This window comes from Manis pentadactyla, chromosome 10 (assembly GCF_030020395.1).
Source record: "Manis pentadactyla isolate mManPen7 chromosome 10, mManPen7.hap1, whole genome shotgun sequence".
In the NCBI taxonomy this organism is placed as follows: domain Eukaryota; kingdom Metazoa; phylum Chordata; class Mammalia; order Pholidota; family Manidae; genus Manis; species Manis pentadactyla.
The window spans coordinates 58,206,591-58,226,788 of record NC_080028.1 but is presented as its reverse complement, the minus strand read 5'-3'; the positions used below and the strand labels follow the sequence as shown (position 1 = coordinate 58,226,788).

The following is a 20,198-nucleotide window of genomic DNA, read 5'->3' as shown; positions in this document are numbered from 1 at the left end:
TTAAAAAAGTAAATCCTGATGAGTTCAATACTTTGAAAGGTATTTGACTTGAATGAAAAATAGCTAGGTCATACAATAAACCAGCTTAAGGATTAGTGACTTTTCTTCTGACTGATAGTGAAATTTTCTTCCATTTCTACATCTGGTGGAGAGAAAAGGAAGAGATAAAGATTTCATGGGTGCATTTATAGAAGGCACTTAAACAAAAAAGACTACAGAAAAGAAATATAATCACAGAACAAAAATGGCTTGGAACACTGGCTTGGGTATAGGGCAGACTTTCTGGGAACATCTTGCCAAGATTTTCACCTTATTCTTGTCTTTAGTTTTATACGCATCTCAAAAGGAGAACTTTCCAGAACCAGCCATGTTCTGGGAATGAATTAGACTTTGTCCTGGGCCTGCCCTCCTGATGTGCCTCTAGTATTCAGGTGTTCATGATGAGCAGCCACCTCATAACGTGGATACTCAAGAAGGGAACAGAGAGTATGTTCTTCCTGGTCTGATTTGAATGTGGCAGGACTGACTTGCCCAATTTCAGAGATGTGATGACCCAGACCCATGGAGGCTGTGCTTCCTTATCAACCCATTTACCAGTTTCCTGCCCAGGTCTCTCCTTTTGCTTGGCAGTATTTTCATTTATTAATGTTAAAAGTGGCTTTTCAGATGAATTACTTATTTGCATGTTCAAATTAAGATTTTCATTCACCAGTTTTATCACAGATGGCACAATTAACAATGTCAAATTTTGAAACTATATTGTGACAACATTTAAACTTGTTATGCTTTTGCCTGTGGATGTAATTAAGACAGTGTGTTTGGTATCAGTTTATTCTTAAAAAGCAAAGTAAAAGCAGATGAGGTATATTTATAGACTCATCAGCCAATGAATGGATGAAAGAGAAAAAGAAATTAATGGGGAAATGTCAGCCAGAATGGAGGAGGGACCCACTGTGAAGTTCATTTCCAGACCAACTATTTAGAATTTATTCCAAAGACAGCTGTCTCTTGAATTACAGTAGGGGGAAAAAAATGACATTGTAAGACTATCAGGCCTCAAGTTAAGAAGCAGGCAAAGAGTAACATACTTCAAATAAACTTGTGCAGTCGGGGTGGAGGCCCAGGCACAATACTGACAGTCAGAACCCCACCTGGAGCCATGCCCTCCTACAAAGACTGGGGCTTAGGAAAATCTGGGAAAGAAGGAAAATCTCTAGGAAACGTAGGAGCTTTGGAACTTGGTCCTGGCCGCTTGAGAGCTGTTCTGACTTGGAGCCAAAGAGCCCATGGATGGGGGTGGGTGGGGTGGGTGGGGTGGAAGAGGGCAAAAGATGAAATTGTTGCATAAAACTCCAACCCAGGGAATTCCATTTTCAGAACAAAAAAGAAAAATGAATTGCAAATCTTAGGGGATATAGATTCATTTCTCTGTGTTTCCTCGTGAGCCTGGGCAGTACATTTCTTTGGTTGTGAAATGAAACACAACAGTTAACATGGATTCTTGGGCATGTGTCTAACATTAGACGCAGGTGAGGCAGAATAACTGCATTGTCTTGAGTGCATATAAAGGGGCAGCAGAATGGAAGGAAATATGGTTGTTTTGTCGTCCTATTTGTTAACCATCCTGCTTCAGAGACCGGGAGAAATAACTTGGGCCTGATGAAAGCCCTGTTGTCCGCAGCAGTTCTACTGGGGGGAAGGGGAAAGCAGTGGGGACACATCTTTGCCAGTCTCTTCCCAAGAGTCTAAAGGAATGCTCATTAATGACTTAGAAGAAATTTCTCTGGATTTTCATGGGTGAACAACCAAGAAGAGTTCGTCAAAATTTCAGATAGAAAAATCGCTTTTCTAGACAATTAAAATATATTAATAAAAGGTGGCTTACTTCAAAAAACAAAAGTCCCTTGGGTTTTCATGAAGGAATGCGTCTTCTGTTTTTTGTGGATGCTTTTCTCTAGATCCTTATGTACCCACATTTCCCATCCGTAGTTTTGTTTCTCCATGTAACCCTGGACTCATTTTCTCCTTTCCTGAACTCAGTGAATCTTACTGATGTATTTTATTGATATGTGTGAACAGGGGCTCTTGGTTTCACTCTTTACAGAGAAAGAAAATGATACTACCTCTACAAAGAAAAGAAAGGAGAAGGAGGAAGGGATGGAAGGAGGGAGGGAGGGAGGGAGGAAGAAAAAAGATCAAAGCATAACAAATCCGGTCAAGCCCCATTCCTATTTCTGAACAATCTCCTCAGCTGTGGTACATCTGGAGAGACTGAGGAAATGAGTTCACAGAGCTCTGAGCTTTGTTTTTGCTGAGCTGATTGTTCTGTTGTATAGATAAGGCCTATGTTTTTTTTTTTAAATATACATATATATACAATGCTGAAGATTTAATTCACAAGATAGTTGCCTGACCATCCAGAACGCCGTAGTCTAGACAAGTGCTTCCCAACCTACCCATGGTGAAGGTCCAGTTTTAAAGTTTCCAGTCAGTAATGACTTATATTTTTGTAAAATATAATAAAAATGAATTATAAAAAAAAATTAAAAAACACCCTAACGCATGCAAAATGCAAGCCTTTAATGTTTAATGTTAGATTTAACAGGCAAAAAATTTATCTGTTAAATTGCTAAAAAAATTCTAAGCGCTTACTCTCAGTTTCAGTGCCTGACTCTTTGCAGTGTGGCGACCAGCAGCTGAGGGGCCAGCACCGTCCAGTGAATACCTCTGAGTCACACCAGTTTAGATGGTCTCTGTAAGGAACAAAAGGAAAATGTTCACAGTTTAGATTGTTTAAGTTCAGAGCCATCCATGTACTATTGAAATATAGACAGTGAGATCACTTCTGGTATTTTTCAAGTAATTTGGTTTCATTATATAATTATGTATTCTTTTCTTTTGAAAGGAAATATTTAATTGCCTGGGCACTGTTGATTTATAAAAATCACTGAAGTGTTTGCTTAACTCAAATAAACTAAATATATGGAGTATCTCTGGCATCCTGTAGGCCCTGTTTGTACTCAAACACTGGAAGAATGAGTCTATTTTAACACTGAAATAGTTATAAGAAGGAAACAGTTTCAGAAATGTAAATAAGGGTACGGTATTCTGAAATACATATACAGCTAACTGACATGATATACACATTCATGTATGCCATGTTATTTTTTTCAGTTGATCTTTCTTTACCCAAATATAATGAATTAAGTGGACCATTGCCTTATCCAGTGTAGGCTAAAGTAGTACTAATTCACATACTGGGTAGAAACGGCCAGGAATATGGTGGAGAGCTGAAAAGATTCTAAAGTAAATTGTATGTTTCCTCCTAAACTAAGAGACATTTACCAATTCCCACTGATCCCCAGCTGACCTAACGAACTTTCTGCACAGTCTGATAGAATTTATGTCCATAAAAGCGGTAAGTTACAGAAATGGAAGCTTGAGTCATAAGACATTCTCTTGCTCTAAATTTATTATTTGTGAGGAAGAATTTCTTTTTTAACCAAAAATGCAAAGCAGAACTATTGCTTATCATCCCCACATGGAACAAGTAATGAAAGGACTGTGGCATTGTAGAAATCATATTTATTGTGATCATATGTTTTCTTGAGCCGTGGCTATCAGAGAGAAGCTTGTTGGGAGAGTATCATTTACAATACCCTATTGTTTGACATCCAGCTTTATGATTCTGTTTCAGTAGTAGTTTATTACATCACATCTCTTTTTTTTCCTTTGTAGATTTAATTTTAGATAAATGTCGCACTCTAGTAATGAGATTTCAAGAATTACCCAGTATTCAAACCATGTGAACTTAATGGTCTATAAGCCTGGGATCTTAAGAGATTACTAAGTCAGTTTTGGGTGGTGAGCATGAAAAGAGTTCACATAAATATGTAATTTAAAAATGAGACTAAAATCCACTGAGTGGCAGGCAGCAAGCTGACATGCCCTGGCTTTGTTGTGGCTGGTAAGAGTGATTCTCTTAAGGCTGAGGGAGCGGCAGGAGGGAATGTCAGAGCTCAGCTGGGGCGGTCTCCTGTGGGTTCAGGTGTGTGAAGGCTCAGGCATGTGACTTTTGACCACAGTGTGGATACCTCAGGCTGCTGAAACCTCTTAAAATTTGTCCTAGGTTATTTTCCTCCCATATGGAACTCTTCTAGTTTTCTTGGATGGCAGGAACTATCCAGTAGTGGCAAATGATGAGCAAAAATCTGAGGGGTTCTGAGCTCTGAGAGAGAATGCTTCCTGGGGAAGACCATCATTCTCTGTTTCTGGGTTGAATCCATTTTGACCCCAAGACGTGGTTTGTCATACTCTTGCCCATTCTGTGTTTCTGTTTCATTTCTGCTCCCGCCCTTGTGCTTGTCAGTACAAAGCCCTCGCTCATTGCTCTCTTAGTGCCAGTTACCATCCATGCTTCCACCGTGATGGCGTTGGCCACTCTGGCTTTAGGAACTGTCAGAAGTAGCCAATCACCAAGAGAGAGCAAGGATTTGGGTCTGTGTAAATGGTGCTGGTTTTGTTGGCTCCATTTTCCTTTAACCTTTCTGATGATGTGGCTTTATCCGTAGACACTTAACACCCTTCAAATTCATAGCTTGATAGGTTTCCATGGAGAAATTCCCATAAAGATATTTCCTTCTTTGGATTTCTATAATACTGTACTTCATACAAATTATCAATAAAATAATATGACCACTGTGAATGGTTAAACCATTCACATAGTTGAACCTCGAAGGATGACCCTGGATTCTGTTGTCTTGTCTTCTTTCTGCACACCCAATATTAGCCTGTTTTAAGAGCCTTGAGATCAGGTTTTGTACTGACTTTGGTCTGTTCTTCAAATGGAAAAACAAGGGTAAAATAGGCCCATTACTTGTCTTCATAATTTTCTTACAAGGTATAGTTTGGAATTATTTTGAAGAAGATGGGGAAATTCATTTCTCAAGGCCAGCAGGGCTCATTGCTATAAGCAGGCCTGTGTCAGCACTGTTTTGCATGACCTGTGAAATCTCCAGATGACGAAAAACATTTCCATAATCAGACAATTGTAGTTGAGAGGAGAGTGCTCACTAAATTAAGGAGATGATGGTTTTGCTAACAATGACAGATCAGTTCATAAAGTATTTCTTGAACTTCTACTTTGTGACAAGTCCTCAGCCAGGTGTGGGGCAGTAGTAAGTAATTTTTGCTATTTTATTTGATTAGTATTTGTAAGTTGACATCTAGGGAACATGGTCAAAGAACTCAACAGAACTTACTCCAGTGGTCAAAATCTTGATCTAATGGTTTATTCCTCTGTCTGTCTCTCACATATACCATACAATCCTCATTCTAAACTATTTCTTGAGTTATCTGTAGTGGGGACAATAATATAACTATACCATTACTTGAGTGAATTTTAAATGATTATTTGTGAGGCCTTTTCCATTCATGTCCAGATAAACAGAAATATTTAAATCTAGACTTTGTTGAAGTAATGTTTCAAGGTGGGAAATAATGGCTGTTCTTTCAGAAGAAGCAATAAGTAAAATATTATTTTATTGGTCATTTGTGTGAAATACAGTATTATAGAAATCCAAAGAAGGAAATATCTTTATGGGAATTTCTCCATGGAAACCTATCAAGCTATGAATTTGAAGGATGTTAAGTGTCTACTGGTAAAGCCACATCATCGGAAAGGTTTATTCACTAAACAATGTTAGCACACAGAAAGCTATAATTCAGTAGTAACTGCAACCAGTAATTCCTAGGTTTTCTGGACAACTAAGTAAATATTTTCTTTTAGTATGATATTTAATGTATTTGATCTTAATTCTAAGGTTTTTTCTCGTGCCTCTGCATCTGAAACAATTCTATGCTAACTTTATCTGAAGTGTCTCCTGATTAGTGAGCTGGCTCTTGGTAACGTTTCATGTTCAGTAGCTTCTATATTGTGTTTGCTGACCATGACAAGATGAATGATCACAGTTACATTAAGTTAGGCGCTATGATCAGACTTAAACTACTCTCCTTAAGGTGTATGGCTGTGATGTATCAATGTCCTCATTTTTAAGAATAAAATCTTCTCAAGGTTGCCATATATTCTGTGGATATATGTCAAATGAAGTATAACACTATTTTCTCTCATAACTTCATAAAAAAAAGAATACATTGCTTCAAGGATAGAATACAATGACATCTATATATTAAAAGAAGTAATAAAGAGATTAATGGCTGCTGGCAGTTGATCAAATTTCTTTGATGTCCACTATTTTTTTCCCCCTGGAATACTGCATTTGTCACTCCCTGAATGAGGTGCCCACACATTTATGTACATAAATTATGGTGCCTTTATTACATCACTTCCAACCTATTTGGATAAAAGCATGGTGGGATTTTTTTTTCCTGTGTGCAATTTTCATTTTGGTGGCCTTTCTGTTTCCTAATAAATTCCAGAAAGTATATACCCAAAGCCTGTTTTTTATGTATTTCAGCTTTCTGTGTTTAGCCACACTTTGTTTGGATGTCCTTCTGGGAAGTCCTTAGATTTATGAATATTTGGAGAGCAATTTGCAGAAATGGGGGCCTGGAGATTCATATAATCCTGTTGTATAGTGTATCTCTTTTCTTTCTTTAACTCTGTATTTCAATTTTTGGAACTTGGATGTAATGTTTAATAATCTGTTGGCTTAATTTGGTTATTTATCATTTTAACTTGATATCTTTCTAAACTATTATCAGAAAGATGTAAAAAAAATCTAAATGAACTCTGACACAGATATAAAAGGTGACTCTTCTATGGTTTTCTGGGCTTCAAAGACAGGCCAACTTTTTAACTTCTGTCACTTTGCTAACATGAAACACAAAGGTGCTCAAATGCCCTCAAGGGGTCTCAGCCACACTCACCTTTCTGTTACTTCTTTTCTTCATTTCTCTGTATTCTAGATGCAGAGGTTCGCTTTTTCTGTTACTTAAAACCAACAGCTAAATGATGAATGTTTGCATATTTTCATTTTTTTCCTAGTGTTTTAAAACTAACACACCACTGAATTGATTTCCTGGGCAAATAAAAATTCAAACAAATACAGAATCAGTAAAACCAATTTATTGATCTTGCTTAAACAATGAACAAAGCAGCAAACACATTAAAATCTAAACCTGTCCCTTAAAGTAAAAAATTTAAAATAGTTATACTCATCATATTGTGGATTTAGTAATATTATCCTGTTAGAATTACTGAGAAACCACTCTACTCTCTGAAAAGATGTATATAACCATACAATTCAATTATCCAGCTCAAATGGGTTACAGCCCCAGTTTCATGCGACTCCACAGAGAAATATCAGAGAATGGTATTTCTGGCTAATAGTTTTTACTGCCAACCCCGTATACTTTTTACTCACCTCGATTTGGGTTAACCTGTTACATTATTCTCATAAGCATATTCAGGCTGGCAGTGGATGGGGGTTGGGGGATGGGTTTGGAGAAAATAAACACTTCTAAACCAACAGATAGGGAATTATCTGAAAACTGACTGCAAGTACAACATACGCAATGAAGCCAATTCCAATATTAATCTTTCCACTCTAAGATAAATCGCCTGAGATACCACCTCACACCTGTTAGAACTGCTCTTATCAAAAAGATAAGAGGTAACAAATGATGGTGAAGATACAGAGAAAAGGGAACCATTGTACATTTTGATGGGAATGTAAATTGATGCAGGTACTAAGGAAAACAATATGGATGTTCCTCAAAAAATTCAAAATAGAGCTACTATAAGATCAGCGATTCCACTTCTGGGTGTTTATCTGAAGGAAACAGTATCACTAGCACAAAAAGATATGCACCCCCATGTTCACTGCAGCATTATTTACAAAAACCAAGACATGCAAACAACCTACATGTCCATCATTGGATGAATGGATAAATAAATTAAACACTTTAAATTATTAAATTACTTTTTGTTATTTTATGAACATTTACAAGACAGCATCTAGGGAACTTGTTCAAAAACCTCAGTAGGACTTACGCCAGTGGGCACAGTCGTGAACTGATAATCTCTCTCTCTCTTTCTATCTCCTCTTTTTTGTACCCACACACCCACACACTCCCCGTTCGGCAGAATAGGAAGCAGCCAACCATCCCTGTCCTCGTGGAGCTTACATAAGAGTGGGAAAAGGCAGACATTACACCAAAATAAATACGTCAATTATTTATTATACTGGCAGGTGATAAATGCTGTGAATAATGCAGGGAGATGCAGGAGCTATAGGGGAGGGAACCTTTTATAATTTAAAATTTTCATGGGCAAAGAAGGTCTCACTGAAGGGACATCTGAGCAAGGTGCGCTGAAGGAGATGAGGGAGAGAGCCATGTGTCTATCTGGGGAGGAGGCTTTCAAGCACAAGGAACAAAGAGGACACCTGCAGGGCTGGAATGAACTTGAAGAGGCAGGAGAGGAGGCAGGGGAGAGTGAGGCGGGCTGAGGATGAAGGCCCGTGTAGTCTGCCTGGGCTGGGGGGCTTCAACAACAGAAACTGATTTCTCCCAGTTTTGGAGGCTGGAAGTCCAAGATCAAGTTGCCATCAGGGTGGGCTGCTGGTGAGACCCCTCTTCCTGGCTTACAGATGACAGCCCTCTTGCTGTGACTTCATATGGCTTTTCCTCTATGCATGCTCGGGAGAGAGAGATCTAGTTTCTTCCTCTTCTTATAAGGACACCAGTTCTATTGGATTAGGGCCCAATGACATAATTTAACCTTTCTTATCTCCTTAATAATACAGTCACATTGGGGGTTAAGGCTTCAGTAGATGAATTTGGTGGTGGTGGGGCACAGTTCAGTTCATAACAATCCACAGTTGCAGACAGTTGTGAGTCAGATGAGGTAAGATGTGATCAGATCTTCTTGATAGGCTCACCTTGGTTGCTGAGGCGCTGGGAGACCAGTTAGGAGGCTGCTACAATAAAATAGGGAGAGAAGGTGACAGAGGTGAACCACACAGTATGTAGGATCTACTGTGCAGGTGAATTTGAGAATACTCTGGCATTTGTGACATTTGTCATGCCATTGAGTTCTTCTGCGAACCTCTCTGAGACAAGACACTACAGTGTCTTAATCCATTGTGAAATGTGTAGGGAATTGCATATTAATAAAAATAATAATAGTTAAAATATCAAAACTTACTAATGAAGCCTTAAAATTCAGAATAAAGTAGTTTGTTTTATTATAGTAGATGACACTTTCACTCACTTGCAATTTAATAACTTATCTTGGGTAGAAAAAAATAAGTTAAAGAAAGTGCGCATAACAGGGGAAGTCTATAGGAGTGTGTTTTGGTTGAAAAATCTGCTTTCCACCAACCTTCACATGGCTGGCTTTTCCTTGGTGTCATGTCCTCCGTAAGAGGCCTTCCTTGACTGTTCAATCAAAGGTGTTTCCTGCTGTTTCTTCCCATCCTCTCATGATGCTTTTTTTCCCATATGGCACTTTCATTCTCTGATATTTTCTCATTTGTTCGTATATTGTTCACTGTCTTCCTGTCCCTCCTAGAATCTGCACTCCAGGAGAACAAGCTCTTTGTCTTGTTCACCACTGTATTCCCAGCATCTAGAACAGAGCCAGATACATGGAAGGCACTCAATAAATATTTTCCAAATGAATGAAAGGATAATAGAGAAAACACGGAGACCCGGTAATGTAGCTCACCAAGACTTACACACTGGGTAAGGGGAAAGAAATCTCTTCTGTGTAGTGCAATGTTGAGGGTTGACAGGGGACCACACAGTAGACAAAGAGCTGGGCAGATTTCAGGGCTAGAAGGTTTGTATTTTTGATGGTTTATGTGCAGAACTGGGAGTCAAGAGATTGGGGGTTGACATCTGCTCTATCTCCAACTCACTGAGTGACTATGGTACAAATCATTAACTTCCGCAAGCATTAGTTTCTCCATCTGTGTGGTGTTACTGGCTAGTTTAAACATTTAGAAACCTTCATTGGCATATATGACTTTATTTATGCTGTTTCTTTCAGGAGATTGAGTGCTTTGTGGAAGAGAGCCCTGTTTTTCTCTTTGGTTTCTGAAAACCTCCTCAGCAGGTCAGGTGATTAATTGCCCCGGAGTCCCCTTCTCCTGCTCCCCTTCCCAGCTACTCCGATGTAGTGACCTCCTTCAGTGAGGCTGCGGGATTTTGCTAGGAAGAGCAAAGCCCGATCACCTTAAGATGTGCCTTGAGCTGTTATTCCGTGCCTTCATTCCCCTTTACTTGCCTACTCCAGCTAGATGAATACACCAGCTTTCTGCCACCCAGATACATGAGCCAAGCTCAGTACAGAGAGTGGCGTATACCATTCACTCATCTCCCACTTGGTACAGCACAGAATTTAAGTCTTTCGCCTAGATAAAAGAGGCTGTCCATGTACCTCCCATTTACTCTTCTTGCCAACCAGACTTACTCTAATAGCAGAAGCCCTTGACCTTGTGGACAGCCATTGGGTGACTTTCTTCTTGACTTCACTGCACTGGCACCCCCTAAAAGGCAAGCTTCTCTTTAGGTTTGGCATTGGCTTCTGTCCTCTGGCTCTACCTAACTCTGAAGCAGGAGAGATATTGGGCATGGCAGGAAAGGGCATATACTTGGGACTCAGCTGGACTTGGGTTAAAAGCCCAGCTACACCACTAACTCTGTTAGCTTGGGCAAGTGACCCAAACTTTCTAAGCCTCAATTTCCTCAACTGTAAAATGAAGATGAGGAAGGGTGGTAAGAAATAAATGATATGATAGAGGCCAAGAATTCAGCGCAAAGTCTGGCATGCAAGTCTCTTAGTTGCTATTTCTGGGGCCCTTTCCACCAAGTCTAGGGAACCCACCTGATCATTTTATGCTCACTGTTTTTCATAGTTCCAAGAGTTGTTATTGAAGGAATAAAACTTTTGGTTTAAAAAAGTTATCTCCACCTTTTTGAGACCTCTGACTTGTGCAACTGGATAATAATTTATACAGTTAGGTCATCAAATGCTGGGTAGTGGTGCTGGTACTCAAAAATGTCTCACTTCCTCCTTTAAATAATGATCCTGAAAAAAAAAAAGGAAGTGCTCTAGTTTGTCTACACAGACAAAATCAAGTAGAAGTTCATGTAATTTCCTATGAGAATAGGGTTGTAGAGACAGTCAATCTAGACAATTCCAACTAGACTATGACATGTTAATATTTATAGATGACTTAACTTTTCTTCAAATGTTTAGTATTTGCAATATTTTTCAAAAATGATATTATTCTGAAACTGACCTAATCATTGTAATCTTTTCCATGCCTTGAATGCTGTTTTGGCTTCCCATAAGGCCCAGATTGGTGAAATATTTGCTGAGTCCCATGGATGGAATTTGTTTCCTCTAAAAAAGGAAATATCTCGATAGGGGCATTTAGTGTACATTTTCAAACTTATCAAGTGGCACAGCAGGTTTTCTTGAGTGGCATGTAATGTTACTTTCTGGTTTTAAGTTTCAACTTCTACTAGGTTAGAGCATTGAAGGGGGCAGACGCTCTTGGTGTTAAGAAGTTAGCCTGAGCACAGAAATAAAGAGACAGACAGAAAGAAAGAACAATGGAAGCATTGTAAGAAATATGTATAAGTCAAATATTACAGAGAAAAACCCAAACCAAAACCTATTTCAAAAAATGTTGGAGGAAATGGTATATCTTTTTATGTGCTTAAGAAAACAGTCAGAAAGAACTTCACAGAATTTGGTCTATTAAGTACATTTATTCCAGTGATTTCCCAGATATTTCCAAGTTCCATTTAAAACAGAAGTCTCCTATCAAGCGATCCTTTGAAATTATTTACTCTTTTATGGTTGTAAAGTATGGAAACATAATACTTTTAATGGAAACCCTAATAAACGGCACATGCTACAAAGTGTCTACTGATGTGCTTTATAGGTTGGGATGCTTACGTCATTCAAACTTGCCAGTCTACATGTCTGATCCCAGTGAGTGCCCCAGTGATGTGAAAGAGGAAATCTCAAGGGCAAGGCCATGCAAGAATGGCATGGGCTACTCATGCTCACAAGAAAGGTATGGCAGCCAGTCTTTCTGATGGAAAGCAAACCCCACCAGCTGGCAGAAACAGAATTATTTGGATTAAGGACTTGGTTTTGTTTGAGGGAGAGTGAGTTGGTGGGCTCCATAACTTGAAAAAGATTTTTAAAAATTCAATGTAAAGGACTGTTTTGTAAAAACTGGATTGTGAATCACTGGAATAAAATAGTATGTAATATTTTTAGCACATATTTAACTGGCAACAGAAATATTAAAACCACTTGACTTGTAATGTTAAAATGGTATTCTGGTTAAAATCAACTCCTAATCAAAAAGATTTAATGCGCTTCACCAAATACATACTTTCATAGAAAATAAATGTATTTTAAAGTTATATCCTTAATTTTAGGCTGAAATAATACTAGCAGTTCACAGATGGATTCTGTGCCAGCCCCTCCCCCCACTGCCCAACCCCCAGCAAATTATTTCTTATTGGAATGTTTTCAAAGCATTCTCGCTTGGGTATGCTTCAGCTTAACAATTCAGGCATTCTAGATTAAATTATAATTGATTTATTGACATTTGATGGATTCATACTTGCATTATTTTATTTAAAAATCTTGTTAAAATGTTAATTATTTGTGGATATATATTTCAAATAACTGTCATTAAATTTAGAATAACTGTCATTAAAGAGAGAATTAAATTTAATAGAGTAGTTACTATATATTTAAATACCAATGGATGATTAGAAGCAGATTTATTGAGGGTTTAATCGTGGCTGGATTGGTTCATGTCTTTCTAGTAAATATATTCATTTTATTTCTTTTTTTATTTTTCTATTTTAAAGTAATGGTTAATAGGTATTTAAATTGGTAGTGTATCAAAAGCCAAAGCATCAAATAATTAGTATTCAAAATATACAGAAGGTATTATACTGCTTGCAACAATTCAAGACTCTACATTAATTCTTCATGAACCTGGAAATGTCTACCCTTTGCAGAAAGACTCAGAGAAGCCCATTAAAGAATGGCCATTAAGAAAGAGTAGAGAGTTAGGAAATTTACCTTATTTTGTTCCTATTTGCCTCTTGGTGAAACAGTTGTCTAGCCTCTTTTAAAAGGTCTTTGATACTATTGGGTAAAATATCAAAGACTAAAACTTTTAACAACATTGTTCAGAAATGTCAGTTTGATACACTCAGACTATCATGTTTTAGTTTTTTTTGTAATAACAAGACCTATCTCCCAAACTATCTAGAGAGGTTGGTTTCTTTTCACTGGCCTTCAACCCACCCTATCCCAAGTTTGAAGCATTTTGTTAGATCTCTTTGATCTTCTGTTTGACTTCTGCTTCATGGAAAAATGCTCATAAACCTTCAGAGAAAGGCTTTCTTTACTTTTAGCTTTATTCAAGAATTATAAACAGTGGACAGATCTATAGCAAAACAATTTTAAGAGCACTTAGGACCCACATGCTAATTTATTTGCTCACCACCAAAAAGAGGCTTGTTTGGTAAAAAGAAGTTTAAAAAGTTCAACCTTGCTTAGTGAAAAAGAGCTCTACTTTTAAGTGACTGAAAGTATTGCATTTCTTTCTTTTTTTAAAAAAATATTAAGATCTCTAAAGCAACAATCTTTTAAAAGATGTTATGCACAAGAATTGGCATGACGTTTGAAATGGTTTCAAGAGTCCTGTTACTCGTGACATGCTGGCAAACACTTCACAGATGTGCCTTCTCACTGCAGCCACGTCAAGAGAGAACACAAATCTGTGACTACAAGCAAGTCCTCACATGCCTTAATGCTAGAGCAGGAGGAGGTCAGACGATGTTAGGGTGAGAGCACCTATTCCCTCTAATCCATCATTATTCCAGACTTATTGTAACTTCCTTGAAAAATCAGATCTGACCATTTTCTCCAGCAACATCAACTGGAAATAGTAGTGGCTGCACATTTTATAAACTGTTTTATTTTCTGTGACTTCCCCGACTCTTTAACCATGATGCTGGGCCTCTTGACTCATTTACCATCGCCCTCAGTTGGCATTTGAGTCTGTGACTCCTGTAGCATAAGATTACTCTGAAACACCAACAATGTTACTGGTGTACTGACATGCGAGGTTCTGCAAAATTCAAGTTCTGTTCTCAATAAACATCCATCCTGCAGAACTGGACCTTTGTATTTAGCAAGTCATTACGTTGATAAAGAAGTTGTTTGGGGAATCTGCAGATCATTTTCCCAATAGATCTAGTTCGGTGGGCTTAGTCATTACGAGCAGAGCTACAATGGGGTGAAGAGTTCTACTCTGGGCTCAGTAGGAGAAACATCTCTAGTCGTGTGGGTGGCATATAATATACACATTCCCAATAGAATGCTAGTTCCAGGAGGACAGAGACATTTTTTTCTTTGTCGTTGAATTCTGTGTGCCTAGAAGAATGTTTGGCACACAGTAGGTGCTCAGTAAATATGTCTTGAATTAACTAGATGAATGTCCAAGTTTCAATTTAAATAGGAATTCTTAAAGAATGACCATTATTATTATTATTACTGTTTACTGAATGCCTTCTATGTTGTTAGGTACTTTACAAACATAATTTCATTTATTTTTCACAGCAATTCCATGGGATAAATATTGTTGACTGCATGTTATATATGGGGACATTGAGACTCAGAGATTTTTTTTTTGTAGTACAATTGGTATACAATCTTATATTGGTTTCAAATAACAACACAGTGTTTCAACAGTTACCTGTAGTATTAACTCCTCACTCCCACTAGTGTGGTTACTATCTGTCAACATAGGAGGATGTTACAGAATCATTGGCTATATTTTCCATGCTGTGCTACTATCCCTGTGATCAACTTATATTATCATTGAGAATTTTTGTGCCCCTTTATCCCTCTCACCTACCACCCCAAACCCTCCCCCATGTTAACCACCAGTCACTTCTCAGTAAGACTCAGATTTTTAATTGTCTAAATTCGTATGCCTAGAAACAGCAATGATTTTTATTCAGGTCTGTTTGGCTCCAAAATACATGTTCTTCCTGTACTCTGTGTTCCTTTTATGTTCCTTTTAAATGTAAAACCAAAATTTGGAACATTATGCAATGGTGATAATGAATGAGTTCTGTTCAAAAGACACCAAAACATCTGACAAATTGCTGCCATTGTCAATTCAGTCAACTGGCTTGGCTTTTTTAATTTCACAAAGTCAGCCATTTGACTGAGTTTACTGATCAGTTCTGTATCTTGCAGGGGAGCAGGGTAGGTGAATTGAGCATTTGAGAGCTAATCTATGAACCTGGATCAGAAGGGGTGTAAGACATTCCAGGTTGGTATTGAATACTGGGTATTCAGCCTCAGGGTCTCTCCTCTCACCTAGATTTTGGCCTCCCTGACTCTATCCTTTCTCGGCCGTAAAGTGTAAAGGATTGAATTTTCTCTGGGCATTCCCTTTGACCTCTGGTTTTTCCCACTATGGCTTGAAAGGCTGATCAAACTCCCAAACCTTTTGGCCTTCCTTGCTTCCTGTTGACTGTATCTGCTTTGTCTCAGATCTTTACCTCTGTATGTCTAGCTCTGGCCGGGTAATCCTACTCCAACTCCTGATTTCTCCCTTAGCTGGCAGCTTGGGGTTGTGTATTTTTGACCCTGAACAGTAACCAGACCCAGTTAATCCAGCCACAGAAGTGCAGCACACAAGACACAAGGCCCTTGACTTATAGTTAGATTGATCTGAACTGGTCAATTTAGCATGAGTCTGGGAAAGTTGTTTAACTTTTGTGTCTCATATTTATACTTTCCTCCCTTCTTCATGGACTTGTGGGAATAACTTTAATGGTGCTTATAAAGTTGTAATTGAAAAATGCTCATGAATTCAAGGTAGTACAGTAATAACATTTCTAAACAAAATTTCTGTTGTTATATCTAAAAATAATTATGTAGGTATAACATAAAAACAACCCCCACATTCAAGAATCAAATAATTATGAAGCCCAGAATGGAAAATCAAAACTTGAGCAAGTGTAGAAGATGATGACCATTAAGGTAAAATAATAGGACAACTTCTGGAACTAGGGTCTATATATTTTTAGATAAAACTTTTGTCTGTATCCCTCCTCATAATTTCTTTCATTAAAAAGTATTGATCAGAATCATTAAAATTTATACTTTTTAATATAAGGTTCCAGGAATTATGTCAAATGCATATAGTCATAGTCATATTATTGTTACCATATTAAAAATACAGAATGGTGCCATCACACCAGAAAGTTTTCTGTGCCTTTTTGTAGTCAAATTCTCCCCTCAATCACTGAAAACCAGTATAAAATATTTGGATTCTCTAGCCATTTGTGGATATCATCTCGTGCTCTTAATTCTGCCTATGGGAACTGGAGTTAGAGTTAATGGCACAAGAAAATGCTGATTATCCTGGTAACTGCTATTGCCATAAATAATAAAATCCTTTTCTCTGACCCAGGAAACTTGTGCACTCTGCCAGCACCCATGAAACTGGGGCAGGTTAACTTGTTAATTTTCCAATAGGGTAAAATCTCAGGCTTTTTATGTAGTTCTTAACCTGTTTATTTATTTATTTCTAATCCATATGCATCTGATTTCTTTTTCTTACCTTATAGCATTGGCTTATTGGCTTGGCTTTCTGGTATGATATTGAGTAGGAATGGTATGAGGGGACATCCTTGTCTTGTTCCCAATTTAGGGAAGGGGGAACACCCAGTTTCTCAGCATTAAGTATGACATAAGCTGTAAATTTCTGGTAGATGCTCTGTTTTGGGTTGTAGATGTTCTCTTTTATTCTTAGTATGCTTAATTTTTGCTGAGGTTTTTTTTTACCTTTGTTCAAGAGAGACACTGGTCTGTAATTTTCTTATAACATCTTTGTCTGGTTTGGGTATCAGAGTAATTCTGGCCTCATTAAATGAGTTGGGAATCTTTGCCATCTCTTTTTTAATAAGGAAGAGTTTGTACAAATTTGTTATTATTTATTTCTTAAACATTTGGTAGAATTTGCCATGAAGTCATCTGGGCCTGAAATTTTTTTTTTGGAAGGTTTTTAATTCAATTTTTAGAAAAGATATAGGACTAGTCAGATCATCTATGTCTTCTTGAGGGAGCCCTTGAGGGATCTTAAGATCCCTGTCTGATAGTTTCAACATCTCTCTTATATTTGAATGTGATTCTGTTGGTTGATTTTCTATTAACAGTGTACTATTTTTATTTGTGGCTTTGTGTGCCTTGCAATTTTTGGTTGAAAGCTGGGTATCTTATGTAGAAGAATATAGACTGAGGTAAATACTATTTATACTTGGACATGTATCTTGCTTTTGCTAGGCCTTTAGTGTGTGGCATTGTCAACCTAGACAGTAGGGCTGGGTTTGGGTTATTTTCTTGCTATGGTTACCCTCACTGTACCACAAGCTTTAGCTTCTAGCATTATGTTGTGTTTGGGGTGGGAAATGGTTTGCCAGAGTGGTTTTCTCAATGTCTGCTTCACTCTCAGATTTAGGTCTTTCCTTTATGCTTGTACCTCAGAAAGATCTTTCCCCATACTTTTGAAGACTGCTGTTGCTTGTTTCTTGAGTTTTCCAGGCTGTTGCTGGGGATTGGAATGGAAGTGTTTTCTGTTGCTTTACATCACCCCCAGTCTTAGGTCGGTCCTCCATCTCTGGGCCTTAGAAGCGGGGCCTTCTCTGTGATCCTTCCACTTACCCAGTAGGAGGGTATCTTTAATGGTCTGAGTTTTGGATGTATTCCTGCCCTTTCCCAGAGTGTTTTGCTATTCCTTTCCCCTACTTCAAGATATCTCAGCTGTACCATGAGGGTGAGAGGGTTTAGTGCCCTTTGCTCAGTGAAATAAGGCTTTTATCCTGTGGAGATATGGAGAAAGAAATGGAAAGATGTTCATGCCTTCACCTCAGTGGCTACTCTTCCCTTCTCCAGATCTGCACCACAAGCAACACTTCTCCAGACTTATTCTGTCTATAGTTTTTTTTCATAGACACTCAGTGAGGTCATTTCAATATTATAGCCCAGGAAAGGGGTGTGGAGAATGCCATCTCTGGAGGATAGGGAAGATGATTTTGGATAAGGTAGATGCTCAGAATATGGTAGCTATTGTTATCCCCCAATTTATAAATAAATTGTTGTAATACATTTATCTAATGGATTTTTCTAATTATAGGCCCTGTATTACAGCTTCACTTTCCACTTTGAGGGAAGATAGGGAAGTGTTATCTATTCAAATGCAGAGTGACAGGCCTTTTCCTAACTACCTGTCATATGATAGCAAGAGACAGGGCCTTTTCCTTTAAGGAGAGGCATCCTCTGTTCCCCTCTGATTCAGGTGAGCCATAGCTATGAATTATGGAGGGTCAAAGAGATGCAGTGGAAGCAAGAGAGCTCTTCAGGCATGGTGTCTGTCTTTGCATCTTTAGCTATGGGACTCTGCAGTGAATAAGAAATATTTTAGCACTAGGTAAATAATGAATAGTTTAGATAAATCTAGGTAGATCCTATTTACCTTTTACCGTAAGAATGAAACACAGTTCTGGTTAAAGTACAATGCATTTTAATTAGGACCAAAAACCAAATGAGTCTTTTTAACACATTATTCATGAAAGAGGTCGTTTTACTTTAGTTTTTCTAAAATTTGTGCTTAGTCTTAATATCTTTCAACATATTTGTTTCCCCGACAGTCCTCAATCATATTACTGCCTTCTTAATCCTAGAATGGTCTTTCTAAGTTGAAAGTGTTACAGTTATTCTGTAAAAATAGGATGGACTCCCACACACAATTTGGTTTCAGTGTAGTAAGTAACACACCAGAAGGGTATGAAAAAGTTTATTACTTACCACATTGAGGCTTTTCTGGGGAGAGCAGAGCAGAAACACCAAGCAGGTCTGAAAATGGCTTGAGAGAGCAAGGAAAGGTGCCCAGCCTGGGATTTTTATGGTGTTTAGGGGCAGGTCTAAGCTGAGGATTTCCTGTACGCTAGTGGAGACTTGTCTGAGTAGAATTTCCCATCAGGGCCAAAGGAGGAACACTCAGACTTTCTTTTCAGCTTTCCCAGATGTCAGGCAACAGGAAAGAGAGAGAGAGGGGAAGGCTTACAAGCTGTCAGCAGTCAAAGATCAAAAACTTGAGTCAGAATCTTTATTAAAGTGAGATATCTAGAAATGGATATCCTTGAGAAGTCCTGTTGAATATGATATTCCTGCTATTTGAACCTTTGGGGGGCTGGGTGGGAAAGTTATGGGAAGGGAGATGAAGAGAGGATAGAGAAGGGAGCAAGTTCTCTTACAAGGTCTTGTGCTGCTATTACTTACTTATTCTGGTTCTCATCATTTCTGCCTTCTGCTCCTTCATGGCCAGGTTCCTGCCTTCCTCAGTATCCCTATCATTCACTAAGCTTTAGGTCCATTGAACCTTTATTTTTTTAAATGCTTTACAATTAGAAATATTTTATACATATAAAAAGTCTTGTGAATTTTTACAAACTATTTTTAAAGACGTGTTCACATCTCCATAACTGAAATTTTAAATATACTGTCAGTTCTCTAAAGTCCTGGGAACACTGAGTGAGTATATACCGAACCATTGCTCCTAGGAGAAACATAAGGTTCGATTCCTGGAAGCCTCTGGTCATAACATTTTCATCAATTTATCAACACATAACCTTGTTTTATGTGTGTTTGTGCTTAAAGACGTCTTACTTAATATGCAGCTGACCCTTGTACACATGGAGGTTAGAGGCACTGATACTCCCCACCCCCATGGAGTCTAAACCTTTGAATCCCCCCAAATGACTAGCCTACTACTAACCTAGTAATAGCCTCCTATTGATTTTATGGTAGCAAATGATAAAATATAGACTAGTATTTACATATATTGTATGCATTCATAGCAAACCTAACTTTTTCCTAATATTTTCATGTTTCTGGACTACATGGTCCATCTATGAGGTTTTTCAAATTGTCACAAATTTCCAGAAATTTTTCCAATAGTTCTTGAAAAGAGATCCACATTTAAGTGGACTCATACAGTTCAAACTCAGGCTGTTCAAAGGTTAGCTGTAAATTGTTGATTCACTCACAGAGAACTCAGCAACAGCACTGTAACTCTTGCCTGAATGGAGCTTATTTAACACGTCTG

At 38.0% G+C, this 20,198-nt stretch overlaps 1 protein-coding gene and 1 long non-coding RNA gene across 2 annotated transcripts in view; one reads left to right on the top strand and one right to left on the bottom strand.

The window, feature by feature from the left end:
* Positions 1-20,198, top strand: part of LLPH (LLP homolog, long-term synaptic facilitation factor) — a 183,671-nt gene that overhangs the window by 106,295 nt on the left and 57,178 nt on the right. The window lies entirely within an intron of this gene.
* On the bottom strand, positions 1,352-18,301 carry LOC130679097 (uncharacterized). Its single transcript, XR_008992070.1, has 3 exons — positions 10,853-18,301; positions 9,347-9,592; positions 1,352-8,942 (listed from the first exon to the last, which is right to left on the bottom strand). It is a non-coding gene; the product is annotated as an uncharacterized LOC130679097 (long non-coding RNA).